At 37.9% G+C, this 22,035-nt stretch overlaps 1 protein-coding gene and 1 long non-coding RNA gene across 3 annotated transcripts in view; one reads left to right on the top strand and one right to left on the bottom strand.

The window, feature by feature from the left end:
- Nucleotides 1–22,035, top strand: part of exo5 (exonuclease 5) — a 274,495-nt gene that overhangs the window by 11,849 nt on the left and 240,611 nt on the right. The window lies entirely within an intron of this gene.
- Nucleotides 12,536–14,242, bottom strand: LOC130096788 (uncharacterized). 2 transcript variants are annotated; one of them, XR_008808227.1, is made up of 2 exons: nucleotides 13,666–14,242; nucleotides 12,536–13,108 (listed from the first exon to the last, which is right to left on the bottom strand). It is a non-coding gene; the product is annotated as an uncharacterized LOC130096788 (long non-coding RNA). The 2 variants fall into 2 exon arrangements; XR_008808226.1 differs by having other exon boundaries at nucleotides 12,536–13,105.

Below are 22,035 nucleotides of genomic sequence, written 5' to 3'. Positions count from 1 at the left end.
ATAAAATGCTTTTCTAAAGAACAGTCAGGACAGAACTGGAATGATAAAGGGGTCCTATTATGCTTTTTTACATTTTCAACTTTCTTTAGTGTGTAATGTTGCTGTTTGAGCATGAAAAGGTCTGCAAAGTTACTAAGCACAAAGTCCACTCCAAAGGGAGTTACAGTATTCTCCATATCAGTAAGCACTGTTTCTGAACTCCCTGAAATGCCTCAATTGCCTCTTGAGTTTTCTTCCGGGAACGTATACATATCACAATATTCCTCATTTAAATAATTCCTGCCCAATACATACTCATAAAAAAGGGGCGAGGCCTGGTTGAGTTGCTTTACATGCTGCATCCGAAATTGCATACTACCCTACTATATAGGCGAAACAGTATGTGACAAAAGAAGTATGTCTGAATTCACAGTATTCATAAAAGAGTCAGCAAAAAGTACCCAGATGACCTACTTCTTCCGGCGAGTTTCTGAAGTGTGCATACGATGGACACTTTACTATCCCATGAGGATTTGTGAATGGTAGTGAAGCAACATAACTGACGCTGGTAGGTCACATAATAATGACAACAATGCAACAATGTAAGATGCTGTGTGTGAAAAATAACCCTAACCCTATTTTTCACATATTTAATATTGTTGAATCCTTAATATTCAACAATTTTATTGATCTGAGTGAGAACTGAGCTGGATGATGACATCATTTTTTTACAGAACTGCTTTATAGAAGAAATGAAATAATTTAATTGTTGATGATCTTTAAAAGTTTATGAACAGCCACTCTCATCTAACCAGATAGAAAAAGTACATTATGTTCCTTTTTATTGCATTTTCATATTTTAGACCGGTGACTTTTTCAGTATTGGCAAGGGCAATTTGCCCTTAGGTCAAACACACTCACACACAACACACACATTTAGCTTATTCATGCAAGATGAGAAGATATGAATTCATTTGCTATTTTTAGCATGCTCATATAGTGAGTCTGCACACTTTGGCCAGGCAGAGGACATTTGGCGATTCAAGCGGAGAACAAATTTAGCAAATCAAGTCGAAAAAGCAGATGAAATGAATATAGTTGAACAAATAGTGCACATTAAAGATGTGTCCTCACAGGATTCATTCGTTTAGACTGATCTGTTGCTTAGCTGAAGCACTTTAAGGGATAGTTCAAATTTAATTTCTGTTAATTAAATTCTGTGAATTCCAAATTCATTCTTCGGTGGAACACAAAAGATGTTTAATGTTCACACTGCTCTTTAAATACATCAATACAATACTTTAATCTTAATAATAGCCCGAATTACTTGCATGCTATATTCCAAGTCATATATAGCCATATGATTCTTATGCGTCTTGTAACTGCAAACGTGCCAAGTTTGAATATGCATATATTCACTGCATAAATGAAATTTGAATGTGAGCACTGTCAATAACAACTTTCTGCCCCGGTGTTAAGTCCCAGACTAAAATGCATGTTTGAGCTGTTTTAATGAAAAGCAACTTGAACTGACATATCTTAAAATATGTCAATGCCATTGTTTTGTCTCAAGATGCACGCCAGTAATGTTTTTTTCCAAGATACATTTTTGAAAGCTAAATTCCCTAATTGAACTAAGGCCAAATCTAAACCCTGTCTGTGAAACCTTTTTTTTTTCCTCACACAAAGCTATATATATTTTTCCAGTAAAGTTCTAGCAACCACAACTGCCATCTTGGAATTGCTCCGTTTATTTTATATTAAATATCACATATTGTTTACAGTGAAGAAATAAAGACCTCCCCAGTCCCCCAAAATGCAGGTCTTTCAAACAATATAGACAGGTATTATTTCAGCTAAACAGTGTTTGTGCTTTAGACACCAGTGTTCCTCAGAACACTAATGTTTTTCAATGAAATACCTTAAACACAATCATTTGGAGCTGTTGTCATATCGTTTGTTCATTCAACTTGCGTGTCAACATAAAGACCTCAGCAGATATTGCTGGGAAGTGTCTTCAAAATATGGTTCTATATGTGGTTTTATAGTGCATTAGGTGCCGCTTTCTTTCCATTATGACAGCATGAGTTACTGCCAGCAGCACTCATGCAATTACTGCCATGATCGAATGTACTGTCCTCTTGCCACATAGTGCCCCACTGAGTGGAACAAAACAAGCTATCCAGTTATCATCTGTCTAGCAGAAGGGTCCTGTAACACTAATTATACATAATGTTCTTTTCGGTTGTGATTAAACTAAAAACATCACCGGCTTGTTTTTCTCTATATCACATGTAAAGTAGCATGTTTCTGTGACGACTCGGCCTTTGTCCGTCACTTTGTCCCAGCAGTGGGGGGTTTAGAGCTTGCTATTTGTTCCCAGAACAGGAATATCCAGGAAGCTAAAAAAGCAGATGGTGTGCTGTGCTAATGAGTCCTAACACAATTCACCTGTTAGTATCGGAGTGCTGAGTGCTGATTGGTGGGACCGTGGGAGAAGATATTAGCCGCCTGGTGAGAGTTCTTTAACACCTATGATGTCATACACTCATCCTAAAGTTTCCTATAACATCTCTTACCGGAAGGCTCGGGGTTTATGTGCGAGCCATACAAAATGAAAGGGAGAGGCTTACCATCTCAGTCTCAGATAGATGAGCAGATTGCAAGGACAAAGGGAATTGTGTCAGGGAGGTTAGAGTTACAGTGAGAGCGCAATGTACTGTACTGACAATCTTAAGAACGACCTACTACACATAAGGCAGTGGTGTTAAAGAGTGGCGTTTACACTAGGGACGTGTTCACGGGGGATATTTTTAGAAATCCTCCTCACTATCAAATGAGGAGAGAGAAGCTTTCAAGTGACGTTAATTTCTCTGTGTAAAAGGCCAGGGAGATGGATGTAGAGATTCGTTTACTAGGAGGCCCCAATGCCCTTTAGTATGAGTTCAGTAGTTTCCTTCTTAAGACAAATAACTTTGGGAAAGCTGAATGTTAAACTGAGGTTGAAAAGCGTTTGATTTTTTTAGAGTAAAGGTTGACATGATTCATATAGTGTTTTCGAAAAATCACTGTTGAAATTATTAAATGCAACACATTCAGAAGTTTGGGGTTGGTTAGATTAGACTTTAAATAAGTCTTTTAGGCTCACCAAGGCTGTATTTGAATAAAAATACAGTAAAAATGATTGATATTATGAAATATTATTACATTTTAAAATAAACTTTTTATTTTAATATATTTTAAAATTTGAATTATTCCAGTTTTCAGTGTCAAATTATCCTTCAGAAATCATTCTTAAATGCTAAAATGGTGCTCAAGAAATATTTCTTATTATTAATATCACAGTTGAAAAATTTGTGCTGCTAATAATTTTTGTTGAAACCATGATAATTTTTTGCGGGCATCTTTGTTGAATAGAAAAGGCAAAAGAACAGTATTTATTTGAAAAACAAGAACTATGTACTACTCTCTTTTGGTCAATTTAATGCATCCTTGCTGAATAAAAGTATTAATTTCTTCTTCTTTTTTTATTCTTACTGACCCCAAACTTTTGAACGGTTGTGTATATTTAAGCAATATCTCATCTTAGATACAATGTTGCCAGTTACATTATTTTTGCTCCACCAACAAAAAATCCACACAAAGCAACAACATTATTAATCCCACACGTCTCTTAGCAGCACACAACAGTGAAATATATATTTCCTCATGCGAGAATCAGTGTTTTTAAAAGAACAAATGATTCACTTTTAAAGGCTTATTGCGTTCCTGAATGAATCAGTATTTTAAATGAACCGTTTGAATAGCCTAAGTGATTCAGTGACTGACTCATAAATTTCAAGCAGAAATAATCAATGAAAAATCTCTGCCACTACATATGATATTAAGATTTGTTTTATGTATTGTATGTTGAATATAAGTGTATTTTTCACTTGTTTATACTTAAAACAGTAATTAAAATGCCAGTGCAGTAAAACAACATACACTTGTCACACTTAATCATGTTTGCCTGATGTGTGAGTGTTGGGGTAGAAGAGCAAGGGAAAGCCTTGTGTGTCCTGTGGGACTGTGTTTCTCTTGGCTTGTCACCAGATAGGGCAGCAAGTTACTCTTTAGGGACAGACTGTCTCAGTTACACGGGAAAGTCAAATACAGCACAAAAAACTCAAAAGTCAAATCTCACAGAAAGTATTTTGAAAACAAACTAATCACTTCATGACGGCATAATGCATTGAAGAAGAAATGATGGGGGAGGCAAATGTGAGTCCTCCCCCATCATTTCTTCTTCAAAGGTTCGAAATCACCCGAGAGAGCCATTTCATTCTATTCTCTTCGTTTGTGCGTCACTGAGTCAGGGGGTGTTGAGTTGAGAGTGCGCTCTGGACATATATGTGAGTGCATGACTGCACCAACAAATAGTTTAGGAAAAGCACTCAGTTGGGTAGCAGACAGCTGACATTGTTCACTGGCACGTTCAGATGAGTGAGATAAACTAATGGGAAGTTTTTTTTCTGTTGTTTGTGGTTGTGATTTGATCTAGCTCATTGTGTTGTGAAAAGAATGGGGAGAGGATGTGTTATTCATTCTGTCACCCTGACTGCAGCACTGGATACTGAATCATCCCTTTAAGCCAAAGCTTTTATGCTTTCTTTCTTTCTTTTTTTGTTGCTTTGATTTTCAGTGCCTGTGATATTTTCACCACTGTAATATATATATATATATATATATATATATATAGAGAGAGAGAGAGAGAGTGTGTGAGCAGGGAGGTTTTTTGCTGAGAACAGCTGACCCAAAGGACATGATTACACAATTCAGCTCACATCGAGGTTTTTGATCCTGCATATGCATTTGCGAAATGTAACAAACGACTGTCCAAGCTTCTCCTTTCCATACAACATAAATGCATGGTTATTTATAAAGTATTATAAAAGTGGTCTAATCGACTTATGCACTGGATTCCAAGTCTTTTGAAGTCATATGACAGCTTTGTCTAGGAAAAAGACCCAAATTTTAAGTTTACAACAATGGCACACCAACACCAATGGCCGCAAACACAATTGATTAGTATGTGTCTTGTGATTAAACACCATGATGTCATACCTACATCATTGACACCTAATTTGATCTGAGAACTATGGTGGAGGGGACGACTTTAATTTCAGCCTGTTTCGCAAAAATGGCATTTGAATTAAGACTTGGAATATACTGCATGGGTCGTGTGGGTCACTTTTATGATATTTTTTGGAACTTTTTGTCATTTTGGAGCTTGGCATTATGACTTTGTTTGATTTAATTTTACTTTTGACTCCACTACATTCCAGAAAAAAATATTATTTTGAATTGCATAACATAACTTAACATAAAATAAAACATAACATTTTTGAAAAAGTAAATTGAATTTTAAAATAAAAAACTTAACAATAGTACCTTAATAAAAACAGTATCTTTCGTGAGATACTGTATATATATATATATATATATATATATACAGTATCCCACGAAAGTGAGTACACCCCTCACATTTCAGCGAACATTTTAGTATATCTTCACAAGGGACAATACTATAGAAATGAAACGTGGATATATTTTAGAGTAGTCACTGTGCTGCTTGTATAGCAGTATTTACTGTCCTCTGAAAATAACTCAACATACAGCCATTATTGTCAAAATAGCTGGCAACAAAAGTGATAATAGCTGTATGTTGTTTAACCATGCAAAGCCATGTCCTATTCGCCATTTGCATGTCTTTGTCTGCTTGACAGGACCATACAAATTTGTGTATCTTGTATTAGAGCAGTTAAAATTTGTGCTTTGAGTACAATTCTCTCATACTGACCACTGGATGTTCAACATGGCACCTCATGGCAAAGAACTCTCTAAGGATTTGAGAATTGGAATTGTTGCTCTCCACAAAGTTAATAGGCTATAAGAAGATTGGTAACACCCTGAAACCGAGTTACAGTACAGTGGCCAGGGTCATACAGAGGTTTTCCAAGATGGGTTCCACTCGGAAGAGGCCTCATAAGGGTCAATCAAAGAAGTTGAGTCCTCGTGCTGTGCTTCAGGTGCAGAAGCTGGCTTTAAAAAACAGACGCATGAGTGCTGCTAGCATTGCTTTAGAGGTTGCAGAAGCAGAAGGTCAGCTTGTCTGTGCTCAGACCATACACCGCACACTGCAACAAGTCGGTTTGCATGTTCGTCATCCCAGAAGGAAGCCTCTTCTGAAGCTGGCTCACAAGAAAGCCCGCAAACAGTGTGCTGAAAGCAACCTGTCCAAGAGCATGAATTACTGGAACCATGTCCTGTGGCCTGATGAGAATAAGATAAACTTGTTTGGCTCAGATGCTGCACAGCTTGTGTGGTGACACTCTGGTAAGGAGTACCAAGAAAATTGTGTCTTGCCTACAGTCAAGCATGGTGGTGGTAGCATTATGGTCTGGGGCTGCATGAGTGCTGCTGGTACTGGGGAGCTGAGCTTCATTGAGGAAAACATGGATTCCAACGTGTACTGCGACATTCTGAAGCAGAACATGATGCCCTCACTTCAGAAACTGGGCCAAACGGTATGATAACGACCCCAAACACACCACCAAGATGACAACTGCCTTGCTGAGGAAGCTGAAGGTGAAGGTGATGAAGTGGCCAATGTCTCCAGACCCGAACCCTTTTGAGCACCTGTGGGGCGTCCTCAAGCGGAAGGTGGAGGCTCCATATGTCTAACATCCAGCAGCTCCGTGATGTCATTATGAAGGAGTGGAAGAGGATCCCAGCAACAACCTGTGCAGCTCTGGTGAACTCCATGCCTAGGAGGATTAAGGCAGGGCTAGATAACAATGGTGCTCACACAAAATATTGACACTTTGGACACAGTTTTGACATGTTCAATTACTCACTTTTGTTGCCAGCTATTTTGACAACAATGGCTGTATGTTGAGTTATTTTCAGAGGACAGTAAATACTGCTATACAAGCAGCACAGGGACTACTCTAAAATCTATCCAAGTTTCATTTCTATAGTATTGTCCCTTGAGAAGATATACAAAAATGTTTGCTGAAATGTGAGGGGTGTACTCACAGGGCATGAATAATCATGTACGAATACCTGAATTAAGATTTCCATTACACGAGAGTAGATGTTAAAACTTCATGCTGATTTGTACTCTGCTTTCGCCAAGATAAGCAACACTCAAGGTGATGATACACAGGGCAACTTTTTGAGCAATGTTGCTGGGCAATGTTGCCGTCAACGGGCAACCAGATGAGACACAGGGCCCACGACCCATCTAAATTACCCAGATAGAAATTTATTGCCCATTTTCAATGGGAAAGTGCCCAAGCAGCAATCGCTCGACAAGATTGCCCAGCAACATTGCTCAAAAAGTTGCCCTGTGTATCATCACCTTAAGACGTAACTTTACAGTAACCTATGCTTCACCCATTTACGCTTCTTTCCATATGGTGGTGTGACTCCCCTTCTGTCCGGCGTTAACGACTGCAGTGTACTTGGCGCGTCAGCACACACGACGGCTGCAACTACAGTGTGGTCTCCCTAGTGGACCAGCACGACAACAGTCTGGATTGAGCCAAGTAGGGGACATCTCTGGGGTCTTCAAGTGGGCACCTTCCGTCCTCAGTGTTTCGTCGACTAGCCCACGACACCTCAAGAGGGCTCGACAGTGACTCTGGCGTCCCAGAGTCACCCCCCTCCGTCCCCACTCAACTCAGCCCAGCTTATTGACCTCTACATCCCTCCTGCTGCTGAGACCTAACCACAATCTCACAATCTCTCCGCAACCCAACCATACGCGCCAACCCGTTTGACTAAGGCTGTCGAGCCCCACTGGTGCGTTAATATGCAGTTTCAGTGGCAACGGTTCCGTATGGCATACCTCCTACCGCAAAAACACAATATCTGCCCAACCACTCGAAAAATAGTTACTTCAACATTAACTCATGATTAGTGAATATATGAACTAATCATGAACCAATGAAGAGCAACCCTTAAAGGGATAGTTCACCCCAAAATGAAAATTCTGTTGGTAATTACTCACCCTCATGTTGTTCCAACTCTGTAAGGCTTTCGCTCATCTTCGGAACACAAATTAAGATATTTTTTTATTAAATCTGAGAGCTGGATCACTCCTCCATAGGCTTCTAAGGGATTGAAACTTCCCGGCCCAGAAAAGTTAAAGACATCGTTAAAATAGTCCAAGTGACTACAGTGGCTCAATCTTAAATTTATCAAGCGACGAGAATACTTTTTGTGCGCAAAAAAATAAAAAAATAACGACTTTATTCAACTATTAATTTCCTTCTCTGTGGGCCTCGAGATAGTTCACATAGTGTAACTGCGCAGCGCTTCTAGGTTGTACGTAACATGTAGGCTCACTATTGGCCGACGCTGGTCATGTGTGTGATGCGTGTGTGACGTACAACCTAGAAGCGCTAGGATCATAAATGTTGACTTCTTTGGTAAATTTGAATACATTTAATTTGATCTAAACCGTTTTCTGATTTTTATAGTTTATTTAGGCCTATGTTTAGTAATAGCTACTTTTCTTCCGGGTTTGTTTCTGGTGGGACACTCATTAGTGGCGCACTCTGTGCTTGCTCGACCATAGACAGTATAAGAAGTGGACAGAGCCATCTCATTGGAACTCAGTTGAGACAGTTGAAGCCCATTTTTAGCGATTTTTGAGCACTTCCGTTCCTGACGCGCAGACTCAAACCGACTCAAACTAAGCTTGATGACGTGAGCAACCTGTCTGACAGACGTTACTCTTCTAGTAGCTGTGCGTGAAAATTGCCAACGTTAATCTTGCAGAGACGGGGAACTTGAGCAAAGAGTTCTTTGGCGTGAGTGAGCAGGAGTAAGTAATCCGTTGCTTTTATGGACTCATTATCTATGGGCTTCTCCCTTGACGGGACGTCCCCCCGATTGCCTGCGAGCTTCTCCTCCTGTCTGTACGGTAATTTCTGTACAGCGCGACAGAGAGTCGAGTGGTTATGACGCAATCGTTAGCCTATTTTTACTAAATCTGTTTCTGCGGGGCCATAATGTAACATAGAAGGTAATGGAGCCCTTTATACATTGTCGTGTTTCTTTAGAAATAAATAATGGACAAATGGAGTCTTTAAACGCCTCAGATGTAAAGTTATCCGCTGTCAAAGTGACGCCAAAATGAATGGGAGTCAATGGAAATGCTAACGCAAGTGAAGTTCTGCTACAACATGGCGGCACCCGGCCGGCTTCAACTTCCGGTCGATGGATTACCCCCTTGTGCTCGACACGTTGGTTGTGTTCCTATGGTAATGCTGGCATTTTAATCTCATAAATGTTGACTTCTTTGGTAAACAGAATTAATAATTAAAGACATGTTTGCATGTATGTTGTATTTGGGAGGTTTCAGGAGGTTATGTACAGTAATTAACTGTATGTTTTGTTGTTTAAATATATATGCTTCAATAGGCTAGTTGTACGTGGCCGCCATTTTGGATTTTTGATCAGCGAGTGTGCGGTTAGACACTTCCGGTTTCGCTTTACGCCCGGTGCAGGGAGCCGGAGAAAGCCGAAAATGATCTCTTATAGTTGTTTATAGAATCAATTATATCATTTAAAATACTACTAAGATATATATTATCACATGAGCAAATGGCAATTAAATGCACGGATGCAAAGTCAGATTAATGAATGAAATACAACTGTTCATGCAGGAACAGAAGATTGTCTCATGCTGCATAAGCAATGAGAATTGTGCCTTCTGTACATTGTGTTACAACTACGATTATATTTGTTTGCATACAATACCGCCTGAACATTCACATGTTTGCCCTGTCTTATTTATCTCCATAAATAGGCCTACCATTTTCTCATTTCTGCGCATATATTTTCACTTACTTACATCAGTTGCTCGGTCAATATTATCAACACATATTTCCTTACATGCTTTCTTTGCATCAATTATTTTTATAGATAAAAACGACGGCGAAAAAAATCGGAATAATTGCGAGTAATTTACATTTTTAACTGTAACGTTAGTTAACACAAACAATTTAATATAGGCCTAGCTGTTTGTGTATATTTTACAGCAAATACTGTATGTGCTGCTTATAAAAAAACCCAGATAATGATTTATGAAATATTTATGATTTAAGATGATCTTTACTCATCTCACTTGCACAAAATAAATGCAGTAATAGAACGCATAGAAACACAGGTGAAATACGCTGAAAATTATGCATTTAAAGGAGCTGTATGTAAGAAATGTATTTCAATTAATCATAAAATGGCCCTGATGTGTCTCTAGACATTAAGAAATCATGTTCATTTCAAATAATTATATCACTGACAACAGTAGTACGGCCACGATATTGTCATTTAAAAAGTGAAGTTGCAGCCCTCAACTGATGTTGATGTTGTCATCTTGTGTTTTGGCCTGAAGCCCCACCCTTCACCTATCTACCAATCACGAAGTCAGTAGTGTTTCGGCATCCGGGTTGCCAGCTCTGCTCTAGTTGAAAGCTCCTTGTAGCAGCCTATGTTCCTGCTGGATCCTGCAGCCTATCTGGCAACCTCGAGTCAGGGGGGAGGGGGAGGGGATACACCGCTCTACAGTAATTTGAAAGTGATTGCAGTACCAATTTTGGCCACAATCTTACATACAGCTCCTTTAAATGACATACTAAAATACAAACAGTTAGAGCAATAATAATGTTAGCCTACCAAATAAAGTAATGCCGACAACAGACCCGGGTGTTTTTGTCACCCTCTGACGACAGATGCTTTTGATGCACATGAGTGTTTTTAAAATTCAAGGGAGGCGACTTGCCTTTCAGAGGTGACAGCCTCAGCACTTCACTGTTGTGTCTCGTTCAAACAAATAAGTCAGCTTTTCATGCATTCCCCGTTGGTCAGTCCCAAAATTTGAAGCTTTGTCCCACGTCCCGCAAGTCATAAGCAGTGTCCCGCATTTTAATTTCGTCTGCATCATTTTATTTCATCGTCCTTTAAATGACGATTCTACAATAAAAAATGTTAATAATAAAACACCGAACATGCGCAGCGCAGCCGTAATTATTGGTTCTAGTCAGAGAGGGAAAACAAACACTGAGAAACCCCCGCACACACAGACAAAAAAAAAACTGCAACAGAAAAATGGATCTGGCCTCCCGAGAAGAAAAAGCGCCTTGTTCGTATAAGGAATGGGAGAAAAAACATGGTAAAAACCAGTTACAGGTGACCCTAAAAAAGGAGATGTGTCTTGACACATAATGAATGAGAAGCCCCTACTCGAAGCTGCCATCAGACAAAAAATATAAATTCAAGATGCACTGAATCCGGTAAGAACGCATTTAATCTCTCTAGTCTTTCCTAATGGAATGATGTGCTTATTTGGAAATGTGTTTTTTAGCGATTGGATTATTATTTTCACTTAATTATTTAGATTGAAGACCCGTGCTGTTAAAATGAGTTTTATATTATTAGTGAGGTTCACAGCGCCGGGCAGCCCCGTCATTAACATTTTTATAAAGCCTATTAGCAATTTAAAGCATATCACTGCAAAAAGATATCTAATATAAAATCTATAGGCTATTTATTCACCTATAGTATAATAATAGCAAGTTCTCTCCGTGTCCCGCAAAATCAGGTCTGCTGATATAATCAAATATAATCGTAGTTGTAACTCAATGTTTACAGAAGGCATAATTCTCATTGTGTATGCAGAGACCAAGACAATTTCTGTTCGTGCATGAACAGTTGTATTTCATTCATTAATCTGACTTTGCATCCGTGCATTTAATTGCCATTTGCTCATGTGATAGTAAAATATATCTTAGTAGTATTTTAAATGATATAATTGATTCTATAAACAACTATAAGAGATCATTTTCGGCTTTCTCCGGCTCCCTGCACCGGGCGTAAAGCGAAACCGGAAGTGTCTAACCGCACACTCGCTGATCAAAAATCCAAAATGGCGGCCACGTGCAACTAGCCTATTAGCATTAGCTTATAGCTTATTCCCTATTTTACATGTAAAAGTGTCTTATGCGGGTCTTTACAGGTATGTTTGGACTTTCTTTTAAGTCCATAATTGTATATAAAAATAAAAGAACTACACATAATTATTATCTTTTTTTTGTACCATGGGTATAAAGGAATAAGGATGGCACTCTTATTGTATATGTTTATTCATATTTTAGTTAATGATTTGTAAGTGCATCATTGTGTCATTTCTTTACTTTAGGAGGCACATCATAATTACTTAATTATTAACTAACCATACACTAAAATCAACTAATGGCTTGTTAATGCATCATTATGTCATGACTTTACTTGAGGGGGCACAACATTACTAACTCATGATTAACTAACCATACACTAACATCAGGGATCTAGTGGAGGCTAAACGCACGTAAACGCTGTTTACGCACCTCCCAATATTCGGAAATAGTGTTTACCCACCTCCAAAGTGCGTTTATCCACCTCTCAATTGCGTTTATCCACCTCTAAATATCCTGTAGTTCCTAAGACATTTTAAATTAAGCTTATGTCGTTTTAGTTTCATATTGTTCATTATTAGTTTCATAGGTTGTTAAACCTAAGACGAACTCTTTCATATTGCGCTGCATTACTGTCAGTGTTGTTGACTATTACTGACGGTAAGGTTGCACTGTTGACGCTCGCGCAGCCTCTCTCTCGAGCAGAAATCTACACAAATGAGCGCAGCACACACACACTCAGTTAACAACATACTGCCTATAAAAATCTAAATGTGGAGTTTTATATTTTTAACATATGTTAAGCAACCTCAATTATTTTTCCTGAACACCATCACGATTGAAAATGTGACATTGATTTCCTAAAACAGGCTGTTTTTGTTCTGTTTCAACAGCGAAAATAGTTCCAAACAAAAATCACAGCAGAACCACGGCGCATGTCACAGGAACACTCAACCTGTTTTCATTACTGAATTATTCAGCATTTTGAACGAATCGATTGAGTCAAAGATTCAATGACCCATTCATAAACATCTGTCTCAATCTTGAATGAATCAGCCGTTTGAACGAATCGTTTGAATGAATTAATCAATGACTCACTCATTAAGACAGTGGCCTGCCACCACCTACTGGTAGCCTGGCATGCCAGACCTACATCAAGATGTTAGGTCTGGGAACTCTCCATTGACATGCCTCAATCCGAGGGGCGGGATAAACGGTTACCTTTCAAAATCCCTCTGCACGCAATAGGATAACGCTACAACCAACCAGAGCAACGAACGGTTGTGGATGAGTGAGTCCCATGCGTTTTTCCACCAGCGGAGCTAATTGATATATTAAGCTTTTGCCGTATCAGGACGGCAAAAATCCAAACACATCTTCCTTTTTTAAGAATGACTTAAGTGACGTTCTCTTAACTCCAAGTCCTCCAGAGTCGCGGCCAAAGCCGATTCGAAAGACCGCTGCATCTTCATTGTTTTCAATTAGCAGGGAAATCACCTATGGAAATCACGCGGAACGTCATGAACTGTGCCGTCATTGTGTTAAGCCCGCCCGCCGACTCTATACACGATGTGATTGGCCTGACCAGTTTTTGGTTTTTCCAGCTCAAAAGCCTATGGAGAGTCACACTGGCTGCGAAATAATTTTCGCTGCCGCTAGGGTGCGTCTAGATTTCTAGGCTAACCTACTGGTGGTTTAGTGTTAAATGTTTAAAAGTAGTATCATTCTTTCCAACATTTCTTATATGTAAATTTAAATCAATTTCATAACATTATTTTATGCAATTGTAATTTTTCAGTGTAAATGATTTCATTTTATCAGCCCCTAGAGTAACAGCCCTAGTGTCTTATTATTCGAAATAATTGAATTTATTGATCAAATTTAGGAATTTAAAATGAAAGATGAAGCATACATTTAATAATATTGGGGGAGGGGATGGCCTTTAAAGGTGCAGATATTACAATATGGTGATTTAAATATCAAAGCTGATTGAACACTGATGAGAATATTGTTTCAGAATAAATTAACACACACAAAATAAAAATAAAAAATCCGGACGAGCAACTTTTTTACTCGGACAAGTGAATGACAGATTTACTTGTCCGAAGGACAAGCGTATGAAAAGGCTTAATGTCGAGCCCTCCCTATATAGCAATGTCATCAGGATACACATAAACCGGTAGGCAGTGGCCCACCTTACCTGGTGACCACGTCGTGGTCCACCAGAATTTATAGTTTACCCACCTCTTTTTTTTACCACTACACCTCTGACTAACATAAAGTAATGGCTTGTTAATGCATGACTGTGTCATGACTTTACTTGAGGGGGCACATTATTACTAACTCATCATTGAATTCATGACTTGTCATTTCTTGTCTTGGCCCTCAAGAGTACATCTTTAAAAAGTTATCAATTACACATGTTCTATACATATTCAGCTCTTCTAAATCAGATATCATTTGGTGCTTTTCGGTTGTTTGAAAAGAAGTGGAAGAGCAGAGGTGCTGTGCCCAAGGAACTGAACGGTAGGAGGAAAGTGGACACATTTTGAAGGGGCAATAGTGGCCCCAAAGTAGAGCAAGAAAACAAGACTAACATCCGACTGCATTATGATATAAACACAGTAAACCAATCCACAAAATAACCACAGAAATAACCATCATCTGTGCTAACACTGATTTTAATTTAGAAAATTGCATCCGTTTAATGGATATGTTAGTGTAGGTATTTCACTCTTGATTGCAGCAGTGGAATCACTTAAAACGGAATGAGATTAAATTGTTTTTAATGATGAATGCATCATTGTGTGTTCAATGAGTAAGGTTAAATGTAAATATTGCAAGACATCTATGTCATTCAATGATGTTTTTAACAGTTGCTGGTGGCAAATTTATGAGGAATTTTACATTTTGCCCTTTTAATACATCTTTCTTCTAATCTAGAGCATGTTTGATTTAATTTACCCCAAAATTGTTAATTAATAGGCTACATTAATTAACAAGCATGTACTAACATGTAGCTAAGATGGTATATTCATGCAGGAATTCATATGACTCCTGTCGTAGTTAAGGTTAGTTCTTCATTAGTACATGTCTTAACTCATCATTAGTTCATAGTAAAGTAATTATTAATTCAGGTATTAGTATGATTACTCATGTACTGTTATTGTAAAGTGTTACCTATATATATATATATATATAAATATATACATTATTAAAATGCTATAAAATTTAAAATAATTGTATAGCATTTTATAGTAATTCTAGTTGTACTGTAAATATATACACATAAACTGTTTTTTACTTTTTAATCAATTTTAAGGTCAATTATTAAATTCTGCCTATGTTACAGAGAAGAAATAATTTAAATATTGGGCCAAATATTTCTTAAACACTATTTCCACTTTGACCTTCCACTACAGACCTAATGTACCCAGATCGACTCTGATAAATTCAAAAGAAGCATGCAGGTCATGAATGAAGCCTTGTTTAAAGAGGAGAGTTTTCACAAGCCAGCTGGACGGCAGCATTTATTTGAGATTATGAGGTTATGGACACAGACGCACACACAATCAGTCACAGCTCATTTCAGCTCCCTTTATCGGTCTGCACACATTTTGTAACTGATGTTGAAGCGCAGACTGATTTGTTCTAGTTTCCACACAGAGAAATAGATCTCTTGGCACAACAGAATTTGTGAGTGTCAGGATTTGGATAGGTGAAAGGAGCGAGGACTCAAGTGCAGGAAACAAGGGAACATTTATTTGTATTTAAAGCAAAAACTACCCCGGAGGGGTTGACTTGACTTGACTTGTGAGATTTTTTACTGTACCCCTAATGTAGGAGCCATTTATGTTTATTGTTGGCATGATATTTTATTAGTATTTTGGACACTGGGTGGCAGTGATTAGATGCACATAGTTGTATATAGGGGGCATAGGTGACAGGAAGTGGTACAGGCACAGGTAGGGGGAGCACACACAGTTCTCACCAGACCACAGAGCATGGACCACAGATCACGGATTAGAGTCCAGAGATCAGAATTGCACTTTGTTTTCATCTTTTCTGCTTTTATGAAAGAGTCTGGGGTTGATCTGAGTTATCCCACAATGCATTCACAAAGAGACTTTCAAGGAGAATCAAAGAGAGAGAATGAAATTTTGCTTTCGGTTGCACATGGGTTTTGGGTTGATCATGTGCTACAATTGAGACAAACAACCATCAGAGCAGCACTTCATGATTCTGCTTTGGTGAAATGCAATCCACTAACACTGCATGGATGGTTTGCTGGAACATGTACTTCAGGATGACACCCGACCCTGTGATTTGGCAGAGAGTTGCCTATAGGTTGAGTAACTTTTGACAAATTGTCATATTAAAGATTCTTTAGATCATGATGTGGGTCTGTGTATACAGTCCACAATTTGCCTTTATTTTTGACAGTTTTCATCATAAAGTTGTTGTTTTTATGCATATCAGTAGAGGCAACCTTCTGTCTCTCACTTCCATTTACATGTGTTTTTTGTGTCTCTGTCCCTCCTTTTGTGTCTTTTGGTTCACTTGGCTAGAATAGTACAACAAACAGTAGCCTACCCCTTTCAGCCCATTCATTCAGTGTGTACTTGCCCACAGAGTCGTGTTCTGTTTAACACACATTCACAGCACACAAAGACCACTGACAGGAAGTACAGCTACGTTTTTGAAAAATGAACCATATAGCAACAAAAGCAAACAAGGTCTTGTTTTGTGATGGATGATTGTGAGGTTTACGTGATCTATCGATCTCTTTCTTGAAACTCTTTCCCAGTGAGGGGTGTTGGGTCTCTGGAGGAGAGCAGCTGTAATGAGACCTGATCTGTGGCTTGCTGCTCCATGGCTCATCAGACGCATTTATCACTCTTGTGTGTATTAATCTTCTCTTCATGAACAGAGACTCAGAAAGAGAGAGAGAACCAGAAAGAGTTGTCATGTGGCTTGAATGCTGACATATCGTCATAACACATTTTCACACATTTCCCAAAACAATTTTTTTTTTTTGCATGACAGACTTAAGAAATAACACTTTTAACCACCAATGGTGGACACTAACAAAGTATTTTTGGATTTCATTTAATCTTATATTACAAGATTATAATCGATTTCGAATTATCTTGAAGTGAACGAGTACAGTAACATAAGATAAATCAATAATTTAGATTTTTTAAAATTATAACTTATTTTTAATAATTAAATATGAGATATAGTATTAAATATCTACTATATGAATATGCTAAATCATAAAAATTATTAAATATATTAAATTAAATGTGTATTCAATATGCATTTAATAATAATGAAATCATTATATTTAATATAAATTATTTTATTATTTTACATAATATATTTTTACTGCAGTTGTTTACTTTTCACAGCTTTTTCAAGTTAAATCAAATTAAATTATCACCTCCTCCATACAATATCAGTTTTTAAGATCTTGCCATTCATTTTCCATAAAGAAAACAGAGGTTTTAATGATGTGATTTGCAGTCGATAGACATTCATTTGAATTGCAAAAAAATAAAGAAGTATTGTCCTAGTAGATCTTTGACTTTTCATACTTAAGTACATTTAATGTAAGTAGGTACTTATGTACTTTTACTCAACTTGAATATGAATATGAGAGTACTCAACTTTTAACACTTAAGTAAAATATCAGCACAGGATTACTTCATCCACCACTGCTATCACTCACTTTACAGTCTGACACCAGACTGCATGACAGCTGACATTTTGTGACTCTTTAAATCCCCCATGAATAGCATGTGAAAACATCCGCTCTGGTTTTTGCTGTTGCTCTATGTCTTTGGTTTCCACAGAGATCTGAACCACAGTACCTTTACAAAGCAGCCGCCTGCAGTACCTCAGCTAGGATTGCTAGAGGTACAGGGTAAGACAGTAACAATAAAATCCATAACACATCACCTTCAATAGGAACTTATTTAGAACCTGTACACCATATGCTATTTACACAAGAAAACACATGAATCTCCATTTAATCTCCCATTTCAAGTATTTCCTGCTTCTTTTTTTTATGTCTGCTTATTGAAGCTCAGGCAACATGTACAGATTCTCATGGTCATTATCTATCACAAGAATATCCGTGCAGTTGGAGGAATGAATGATACTGAGGCCTGCAAAAATATATATATACAAAAATAATATAATTTACTTTGATCTGTATCTGAGTACCACTGTAAAAACTAACGCGCGGCAACTTTACTTTGAACAAGTTTGCATTCTTGACATCACACCCACCCAATGAGATAACAGAAGAGCGGACCAAAAAAGCCTTCGAAACTTCAGTGCACCTGTCTGAATATGGCTGGTCCTTTGAAACAGGAAGTGTATGAGGAAGAGCACCAAGGAGGATGTGGTCAAGCGTTAAAATGCCTCACACGCCACAGTGAGATGCTTAAATTTACCTTCACCTAAAGCCGGTTAACACTGCAACATGTCTGCAAACCCACCGCAGCAAAGAGGGCCTGTCCCTGCATGGTCTACAGCTCTGCCAGAACCAGACCTTTGCTCTTACAGACAGTTTAAAGAGATCTGGCAGCACTGCTGCATTCTAAACATTTCTGCAACCTTCACTCAGAACAAGGCCTATACAGAGCAGTGGGTCAGAATGAATGTTTCTGCTTATCAACTGGAGATGTTTATTTACATTCCTCTAAAGCAGCCGTGTGCGTCTAATGGTTGACGTCAAAGTGTCTATGATCAGAGGGGTTCAGAGTATGAGCAACCAGATGAAGACGGCAGATTTATATGCCTCTTCTTCTAATTTATGTGCTTCTTCAGCGATTCATTACATGTATAAACATGTGTAGCATGCCGGCTGTGTGATATACGAGTGGAGGAATGGAGATAACTCATTGTTTACTGTAATGATGGTGGTTAGACACTTTTGCTGGCAAACTGATTTATGGCATGTCCATGTACTGTATACTAGTGACGTCAGGTTTGAGTTACCACAGTGATGAGCAGCCTATTTATTACTTATTTTTATTACTTATATTACTTGCCTCTAAATTAACCCTATACTGTATTCTGTTTTATTAAATATATAAATAATTGATCTACTAATGAATCTTTTATTTATTATTATTATTATCATTTTACTTTTTAATAAAAAAAATTTAACGTTTTTATATTTATTTATTTATTTATTTTCTTTTTCATTTCAACATCTTTATTTTCAATAGATTTTAAAATAAAATAGTGACACCGCTTGGTTAAATTCAAACTAAACCTCCTCATTCCTTCCTTTTTATTTCATTCTTCTTTCATTTCTGTGCACTAAAGCAAACATTTCTGTTGACTCAGTGCATGTTTTAATTTCATTTTAGTTTAAAACGGAAAGATGAAATGCTTCTTCAGTTCAGGTTCAACTCACTGTGAATTAAATCTGCATGACTTTGCTGAACGATCAGCTGCCTGAGCAGGACATTTCTCATTTATATTGTATGCGGTGGTACTTTCTCTATAATTCAAGCCATTATGCAGGCTTAGATTCAATTTTAGTATTTCAGTTGGAATCAGCACTCAAGGCACTATAGACGAGCCCTTCCCAGCTCCCTTAATGGGCAATGGCAGTGGAAAAACATTAGTATAGAAGGCTTTCATCATATTTATATGGCCCAGTGAGTGCAGGTGTGTGTTATCGCAATCACATACAAGGGAGATCGGAATCATAAAGGAGGGCGAGCGGGCACAAAGGAGAATGTGATACAGTCAGGGCCTCTGCAAAGGGATCAGACTGTTGGATTTGTGCCCTGAAGGTCATGGCTGTTCAAAACCTTTCCCCCATTTGTCATTTGGATCCTTTGTTTCCTCACTGTCCACCCAAGGCAATCAGAGGCGGTCTTTTCTTTTTCAAAGATTGTTCTGAGACACTTCCTGCATAGCAAATGGACACTTTCATTGTCACTGAATCCTGTGTGGGTGTGACACTTGTGGAAAAACTTGTATAATATACCTACATTCCCAAAATACAATGTTTTATACATCCTGCCACACTCCCTTGAGGTCTATTATGCCATTGGTTCTCGGCTGATTTTGTTTCTGGATCCAGTTTATACATTGGACATACACACTACTAAAAAAATTTATTATACAAAAGGTAAATCAAAATTTCCTTAAAATCAATTAGTGGAATTTATTAGAAATACTGTGAATTGTGCATGTCCAAAATAAGCATGAAATTTAAAATGTAATCATTTTGTACAGATGGAGCAAACACTGGGTTAAATATTTCCAAGCGACAAGGGAATTAATGGCACAATTTGTTTGGACTCACAGCCATTGACAACAACAATACGTGGAAAGCATTATATCTGGTAAGCCCTTAAAGAGGATTGTGCGAGCCATTATACTTTTTTTACATTTTCAACTTTCTTTAGTGTGTAATATTGCTGTTTGCGCATAAAAAGATCTGCAAAGTTACAAAGCACGGAGTTATTCTCTATTTAAGCAAGCATGTGTTTCTTAACTCCCTAAAACACCTCTTTTAGTCTCAAGTTTTCTTCCAGGAACATACACGTCACAATATTCCCTATTTAAATAATAAGGCATATGCAAAAAATACTGGCCGAGGCCTGGTTAAGTTGCGTTAGTAGTGTGTTGTCGCCATGTCCAAGAGATGCTGTTTTTTCCACCCTGGATCTAAATCAGTTATGATAAGAGGCATAACATTTCCAAAACACGCTCAAAGCCGTTGACCAATCACAACACACTGGTCCAGCCGACCAATCAGAGCACATTGCATTTTCAGAAGGAGGAGCTTCAAAGAGACCAGAACTAAACAGAGCGTTACTGACAGACTGAGAAGAGAGGTGCTGCAACAATGTAACGTGAATTTTATTTAATTTTTTTACATTCAAGCATCAAAACCTATTCTACTAGACCCCAGAAGCACAATCAAGACTTTGTAAAAAGTAAAACTACCGGTATTGCCTCTTTAAATAGAAAATGAAGGTTAGGCAACAATAATGCAAACAGCTCCACATATGCACCTTGACCCAATCTCTCCATCTCATAACAATTCACCACACAATACAGTATAATCCCCATTCCATATTTACCCTGTTCCACATGAAAGCAGCAATCACGCTGGAGTGACCAAGTTAAATGTGAGAGGAAACAGATTTTGTTGCATGTTGAAATCCAGCTTAAGCCTTAATGTCAAAGAAACAAAGCTTAATGTCACATGGCCCCTGTAATCTTGATGCTTGGTTTGCAGCACTAAATATAAAACATGCTGCATTAATGGACCATTTCAGTGTCTATTCTGAAGGCATTAAGAATACACTGAGAACAATAGCTCAAGTGGTGCCAGCAGTCTCTGACTAGGCAACAACACACCCAGCTGGAGTTGTGCCCCCCAATCAGCCATAATGCAGTTACAAAAACTGAACTCTCTGCTAAGGATCAGACTACCTTTGAATGCATTAAAGGGTCACATAAAGCTACTGTAATATGCAAATATAATATGAATAAGGTGCTTCTGTGGATATCAAATGTCTAACCTTTTTATCTCTCTAAAACTAGCGTAAACTACCGCATTTTAGCAAAACTAAGCAATGCTTGCAACAAAATTCAAATATCCGTCAAATATCTTAAAGGTGCACTCTGTACGTTTTTGTTAATTAGTAATTCATTTGACCCATTTTTACTAACTGGCTAAGCTGTGACCTGGCTTTGCCCGTTGAGTGTTTGCTTTCAGCATTATTTTGATGTCACAGAATTTTGTCCTTGATTTGTGAAGTGGACGGTTTGTTTTGTCACTCCTTGTGACTGTATGCATATTGTGTTTGTTATTGTTAAATTAGCTTGTTTTGTTTACATGTTTAAGCTCTGTAAAACATGTTATCACTGCTGGCTAAAAGTGCTAAAAATAAAATAAACATTATATTAGTAGTCTAATTATAGTAGGCCTATAACTAAATTGTGTTAAACGGCTGATCATGTGATGTCAATAGCGACACCCATGAGGCACTCCATGCAGAGTAAAACGACT

Source organism: Rhinichthys klamathensis, unplaced genomic scaffold (assembly GCF_029890125.1).
Source record: "Rhinichthys klamathensis goyatoka isolate OS25496 unplaced genomic scaffold, OSU_Roscu_1.1 h1tg000206l_1, whole genome shotgun sequence".
NCBI classification, from domain to species: Eukaryota; Metazoa; Chordata; class Actinopteri; order Cypriniformes; family Leuciscidae; genus Rhinichthys; species Rhinichthys klamathensis.
This window is presented reverse-complemented; position numbering and strand designations above follow the sequence as displayed.